The following is a 7,217-nucleotide window of genomic DNA, read 5'->3' as shown; positions in this document are numbered from 1 at the left end:
CCAAATTGGGATCCTCTGCCATATATCCTTCATGTTCACAGGCTGCTTCTCAATTCAGCATCAGCTGAGCAACTGCCAGGGGTCCCTGAGAGACAGGAAAGACTGGGTGGGAAATGGACGACGCCGGCCCTGCTGGCTCCCAGGCTTCCAGGCTCCCAGGGCACCCTTCCCACTCAGCCCTACTGACTGCCATAGTGACTGCTCCATCAGTTACCATGGCCGCTCGGCAACCCACCTGTAAACGAAGCCACCGTTTGATCCCAGAAAACTCCCAGTTAAATCACAAATCTGCTGTTTTTCTGCAGTCTGCCAAGAGGATGTATCACCTGAAGCGAAAAATTGGAAACAACCTAAATGACTAAGCAAAAGGGATTGGTTGCATAAACGATGGTTCCATCATTTCAATTAATATTATGTGGTCATTAAAAAATATAAATCATTTTTCTGAGGATCCGGCAAGATGGCAGAGGTAGAGCAGAAGAAGAAGCGGACCTTCCGCAAGTTCACCTACCGCGGCGTGGACCTCGAGCAGCTGCTGGACAAGTCCCACGAGCCGCTGATACAGTTGTACAGTGCGCGCTAGCGGCGGCGGCTGAACTGGGGCCTGCGGCGGAAGCAGCCCTCGCTGCTGAAGCGCCTGCGCAAGGCCAAGAAGGCGGTGCCGCCCATGGAGAAGCCGGAAGTGGTGAAGACTCACCTGCGGGACATGATCATCCTGCCCGAGATGGTGGGCAGCATGGTGGGCAGCATGGTGGGCGTCTACAACGGCAAGACCTTCAACCAGGTGGAGGTCAAGCCGGAGATGATCAGCCACTACCTGGGCGAGTTCTCCATCACCTACAAGCCCGTGAAGCACAGCCGGCTTCAGGGCCACCCACTCCTCCTGCTTCATCCCCCTCAAGTAGTGGCTCAGCTAATAAAGGCACACGTCTCAAAAAAAAAAAAAAAATATATATATATATATATATAAAATCATGAGGATATATATATATAATCATGAGGATATGTATATGTACAAAATCAGGATTATGTGGTGACTTGGAAATATGGTTATAATATGATGTTCAGTGAAAATATAAAATCTCATCTCTGCCGTGAGTGCAGTGGTAAAAACTACATGTACATCTGGATAAAGAAAAACACACCAAAAAAGAGAAAAAATGGGGTGGGAGGATGGTGGGTACAATTTCCCCTTTCATGTATTCTGGTATCTTTTCCTGCTGTTTGTGCACTAAGTAAGAAAATCATTTGAAAATCTTGCTCACTAACCTATCATGCACTTTCACCTTCCCCCAAAGAGGAAAAAGGCTCATTCACTGAAATTTGCTAGTGTAGCTCCTTTGCTTATTTTGATATCAACTTTTCAATCAATATTCTCAGGAAAAGATATGACTCTTTTAAGTTGAAAGCAAACCACAGACGAACTCAGTTCCCTGGTCAATTATCCTCCCAGTAGGTGGTGACAGTCAAAAGCAGCTCCTTAAGGGCCAAAAGCAGCTCCTTAAGGGCCAAAAACAGCTCCTTAAGGGCCAAACCCTGCAGTGAGGCCTGTAAATAACTTAGATTCTTCAGGTGCTCAGCGTTTGAATTCCTGGATCACCTGCGGCAGGCTCACCTGAAGTAGACATTAGAGGTGGGGCTGTTCTGCACCAGGAACAAAGCTACTCAAAAATCCTTGACTCTTTGAATTTGGCTGAGTGAACAGGAAAATTAAGAAATCATCACTTAAAAATGACCCAGAATTTCAGGAGCCACTTTAATACCATTCCTGCCACCAACTCATTGGGTAAGCCTAAGCACATCACTTAGCCACTCTCCAGACTAAGGGAACAGATTGTAGCCTGCCTGTAAATGGCTGATGGACAGAAAAACATGAAAACGATGGTGCTGAGCACTTTGCAAAAAGGAAACAGAGTCCATTTGAAAGAACCTGGGATCTGGAGTCAGAAAGTCTGGATCCAAGCCAAAATCTGCCACGCGTGAACACTGGGACGTTAGGCTATTAGTTTCTGAGTCTGTTTCCTCAGTAAAATGGGGATAATAGTCTGCACAACTGGATTGTTTTGACATTTAAGTGAGTTTATGAGAAAAAGCTTTGTAAATTGTAAAGCACATGTATTAGTTTTTAGGGTTGCCATAATAAAATTCCACAGACTGTGTGGTTTAAACAACAGAAATTTTTTTTTTTTTTTTCACAATTCGTGAGGCCAGAAGCCTGAGATTAAGGTGTCAGCAGGGTTGGTTTCTTGTGAGGCCTCTCTCCTTGGCTTACAGATGGCTGCCTTCTCTCTGTGTCTTCCCATGATCTTTCTCGATGTGTGTCCGTGTCCTAGTCTCCTCTTCGTGTAAGGACACCAGTCATATGGAATTAGGGCCCACCCAAATGACCTCATTTTAACTTCGTTACCTCTTAGAAGACCCTATCTCCAAATACAGACATATTTTATCTGTTTTATTGTACTTGGCTTTATTATGCTTCACAGAAACTGCTTTTTTCACAAATTGAGGGTTTGTGGCAACCCAGCATTGAGCAAGTCTATTGGCATCATTTTTCCAAATACATGTGCTCACTTCATGGCTTTGTGTCACATTTTGGTAATTCTCATAATATTTCAGACTTGTTCATTATTATTTCTGTTATGATAATCTGTGATAAGTGATACTTGATGTTACTATTATAATTGTTTTGGGGTGCCATGGACTGTACCTATATAAAACAGCAAACTTAATTGATGAATTTGTGTGTTCTGATTGCTCCACTGATTGGCTGTTCCCCAATCTGCCCCTCTCCTTGAGCAGAAATCCATGGATAAGTGGACCTGCATAGTTCAAACCTGTGTTGTTCAAGGGTCAATTGTATTTTAAGCCCACTGTTGCGACCTACTGCTCAGAAAAAAAGATTTCTTTCCAAATATTACTGTTCATTGACAATGTACTTTGTCATCCAAGATCTCTGATAGAGATGTACAAGGAGATTAATGTTTTTATGTCTGCTAACACAACATCCATTCTGCAGCCCATTGATCAAGGAGTAATTTTGACTTTCAAGTCTTGTAATTTAAGAAATACATTTTGTAAGGCTATAGCTGCCACAGATAGTGATTCCTCTGATGGACCTGGGCAAAGTAAAACAAAGTAAAATTGAAAATCTTCTGAAAAGGATTCACCATTCTGGATGTCACTAAGAACATCTGTGATTCATGGGAGGAGGTCAAAATATCAACATTAGCGGGAGTCTGGAAGAAGTTGATTCCAACCCTCATGGTTGACGAGGAGCTTAAGACTTCAGTGGAGGAAGTAATTGCAGATATGGTAGAAATAGCAAGAAAACTAGAATTAGAAGTGGAACCTGAAGATGTAACTTGAGAAAAGAAAAACAGCTCAGACCAGAAAGACTTACACCTACCCATGCCTGGGGGTAATTGTTGAAAGACATTTGTTTCTGAGCAGCTGCCTCACCCATGATCTTCTTGTTCCTGGAATTTGTGATACAAAGGACAATGTATAGCCAATGAATGGCTTATGTTATTTTAATGTAAATTCTTGGTAAACGTCTTCGGAACTTGCTCTTCTTTTTTCCTTTAAAAACCCACTTATACCTGCTGCTAATTAGAGCATATGTTCAGGGCAACTTGATTTGATGCTCCTATGTTGCAGTCCTCAAACTTGACCCAAATAAACTCTCTACTTACACTAATTTTGCCTCAGTTTTTTCCTCCAGGTTGACATTTTGAATTGCTGCAATTTTATGATAAAACTTGAATAGATGAGGAGTTGCTTATCATGGATGAGCCAAGAAAGTGTTTTTTTTTGTTTTGTTTTTTGTTTTTTTTTTTTAGATGAAATCCACTCCTGGTGAAGATGCTGTGACCATTGTTAAAATGACCACAAAGGTTTTAGAATATTACAGAAGCCTAAAGCAGTGACAGGGTTTGAGAGGATTGTGTCCAGTTTTTTTTCCATCTGTGGGATATGATGAGATTTCTCTTCAAATAACCTGATCAATCTTTTATTCTTTAATTCATAGTTACCCACCCCCTTTTTTTCTCCTTTTTTCTTCTCTTTTTCCTTTTTGCCTTTGTTAGGTGCACAGGCACGCCACAGTACCAAGCATTATCAGTACCAGCTCACATTCCTTTCCTTATTTGGAAAGAGGACTAACTTTCTAGCTCATTACAGACACCTTTTCCCCTTCCTCTCCACTTTCTTTTACGTGCCCATCCTATCTAAAAAAATCAAATGTTTAGCCAACCGGGATTAGTTTAGATTGTACGACCTGACCCCGGCCAATGAGGAAAGGGTACAGGGGCAGGAATTGCCTCAGGAATAAAGGCTCTTGTGCCCCTTTGTTCAGGTGTGCTCTCATAGCGACTGGCCAAGGAGGCACCCCTCTGCACAGAAGTAAAATTGCTTTGCTAAGAATCCTTTGTTTGAGTGTTCAATTTCCTTAGGATTTTGAGCCTTATTGCTAACACATCCCCTCAAGAATTTATCCTTTGAGTTATAAAAACAATCCAATTACACTCTTTACATTATTTAAAAATGTACTATTCGGCCAGGCACAGTGGTTCACGCCTGTAATCCCAGCACTTTGGGAGGCTGAGGCAGGCGGATCACTTGAGGTCAGGAGTTCGAGACCAGCCTGACCAACATGGAGAAACCCCGTCTTTACTAAAAATACAAAATTAGCTGGGCATGGTGGTGCATGCCTGTAATCCCAGCTACTTGGGAGGCTGAGGCAGGAGAATCACTTGAACTCAGGAGGCAGAGGTTGCAGTGAGCCAAGATCGCACCATTGCACTCCAGCCTGGGCAACAAGAGTGAAACTCTGTCTCAAAAAAATAAAAAATAAAAATAAAAAAATAAAAATGTACAATTAAGTTATTATTGACTATACTCATCCTATGGTGCTATAAAATAGTAGGTCTTACTCATTCTGTTTTTTGTATTAAATACTTATCAACCATCCACGCCTCCCCCCGAGTTTCCTAATACCCTTCCCAGCTAGTAACCATCCTTCTACTCCTCATGTCCATGAGTTCAATTGTTTTGATTTTTAGACCCCACAAATAAGTGAGAACATACAATGTTTGTCTTTCTGTGCCTAGCTGATTTCACTTAACATAATAATCTCCAGTTCTATCCATATTATTGCAAATGACTGGATCTCACTCTTTTCTTTTATGGCTGAATAGTACTCTATATGTGTATGTACCACATTTATTATTTATTTATTTATTTTTTGAGACCGAGTCTCTCTGTCACCCAGGCTGGAGTGCAGTGGCGCGATCTCGGCTCACTGAAACTTCCGCCTCCCGGGTTCAAGTAATTCTCTGTCTCAGCCTTCCAAGTAGCTGGGATTACAGGCATTCGTCACCATGCCTGGCTAATTTTTTTGTATCTGATACTCAGTGATGTTGAATACCTTTTCATATACCTGTTTGCCATTTGTATGTCTTCTTTTGAGAAATGTCTATTGAGATCGTTTGCTCATTTTTTATTGGATTATTAAATTTTTTTTCCCTATAGAGTTATTTGAGCTCCTTATGTATTCTGGTTATTAATCCCTTGTGGGATGGGTAGTTTGCAAATATTTTCTCCCATTCTGTGGGTTGTCTCTTCACTTTGTTGACTGTATTTTCTCTGCAGAAGCTTTTTAACTTGATGTGATCCTACTTGTCCATTCTTGCTTTGGTTGCTTGTGTTTGTGGGATATTGCTCAAGGAATTTTTGCTCAGACCAATGTCCTGGAGATTTTCCCCAATGTTTTCCTATAGTAGTTTCATAGTTTGAGGTCTTAAATTTAAATCTTTAATCCATTTCGATTTGATTTGTGGATATGGTGAGAGATAGGGGTCTAGTTTCATTCCTCTGCATATGGATATCTAGTTTTCGCAGCATCATTTATGGAAAAGCTTGTCTTTTCCCCAGTATATGTTCTCGGCATCTTGTCAAAAATGAGTTCACTGTAGGTGTGTGGATTTGTTTCTGGGTTCTCTATTCTGTTCCATTGGTCTATATGTCTGTTTTTATGCCAGTACCTTGCTGTTTTGGTTACTATAGCTCTGTAGTATAATTAGAAGTCAGGTAACGTGATTCCTTCAGTTTTATTCTTTTTGCTTAGGGTAGCTTTGGCTATTCTGGGTATTTTGTGGTTCAATATATTTAGGATGGTTTTTTCTATTTCTGTAAAGAATGCCATTGGTATTTTGGTAGGAATTGCATTGAATCTGTAGATTTTTCAGGGTAGTATGGACATTTTAACAAGATTGAGTCTTTGAATCCATGAATGTGGAATATTTTTCCATTTTTTGGTGTCTTCTTCAATTTCTTTCAATTGAGACCAATTTTGAAAGTCATTCTGGTTAAAATGGTATCAAAGCCGGGCACGGTGGCTCATGCCTGTAATCCCATCACTTTGGGAGGCCGAGCTGGGCGGATCACAAGGTCAGGAGATCGAGACGAGCCTGGCCAACATAGCAAAACCCTGTCTCTACTAAAAATACAAAAATCAGCTGGGTGTGCTGGTGCGTGCCTGTAGTCCCAGCTACTCCAGAGGCTGAGGAAGGAGAATCACCTGAACCTGGGAAGTGGAGGTTGCAGTGAGCCGAGATTGTGCCATTGCACTCCAACCTGGGTGACAGAGTGAGACTCTGTCTCCAAAAAATAAAATAAAATAAAATAAAATGGTATCAAACAGCATCTCATGCTACAGAGAAAACTTTCATGAAAGGAAGAGTCAATCAATGAGACAAACTTCATTGTCTTATTTTAAGAAATTGCTACAGCCACCCCAGCTTTCAGCAACTACGACTGTGATCAGTCAGCAGTCATCAATATTGTGGCAAGATCCTCCACAAGCAAAAAGATTACAACTCCCTGACAGCTCAGATGATCATTAGCACTTTTTAGTAATAAAGCATCTTTTAATTAAGGTATGTTCATTTTTTTTCTAGACATAATGCTGTTGCACACATAGTAAACTACAGCATAGTATAAACATAACCTTTATATGCACTGCAAAACCAAAAAAAATGTGTGTGACTGGCTTTATTGTGACATTTGTTTTATTTCAGTGGCTGAAACTCAACCAACAAAATTTCCAAGGTATGCCTGTTCAGTCACATTCTGAGATATTGGGGTTTAGGACTTCAATATATGAATTTGGAGACACAATTCAGCCATAACAACACAATATAAATATTTTTCTGGACTTA

The 7,217-nt window shown here is 40.8% G+C and overlaps 1 pseudogene; it reads left to right on the top strand.

The window, feature by feature from the left end:
• Window positions 1-423: 423 nt before the first annotated feature.
• LOC129039588 (small ribosomal subunit protein uS19-like) lies at window positions 424-905 on the top strand (annotated as a pseudogene).
• The last annotated feature ends 6,312 nt before the right edge of the window (window positions 906-7,217 follow it).

Source organism: Pongo pygmaeus, chromosome 1, assembly GCF_028885625.2.
Source record: "Pongo pygmaeus isolate AG05252 chromosome 1, NHGRI_mPonPyg2-v2.0_pri, whole genome shotgun sequence".
Taxonomy (NCBI): domain Eukaryota; kingdom Metazoa; phylum Chordata; class Mammalia; order Primates; family Hominidae; genus Pongo; species Pongo pygmaeus.
This window is presented reverse-complemented; position numbering and strand designations above follow the sequence as displayed.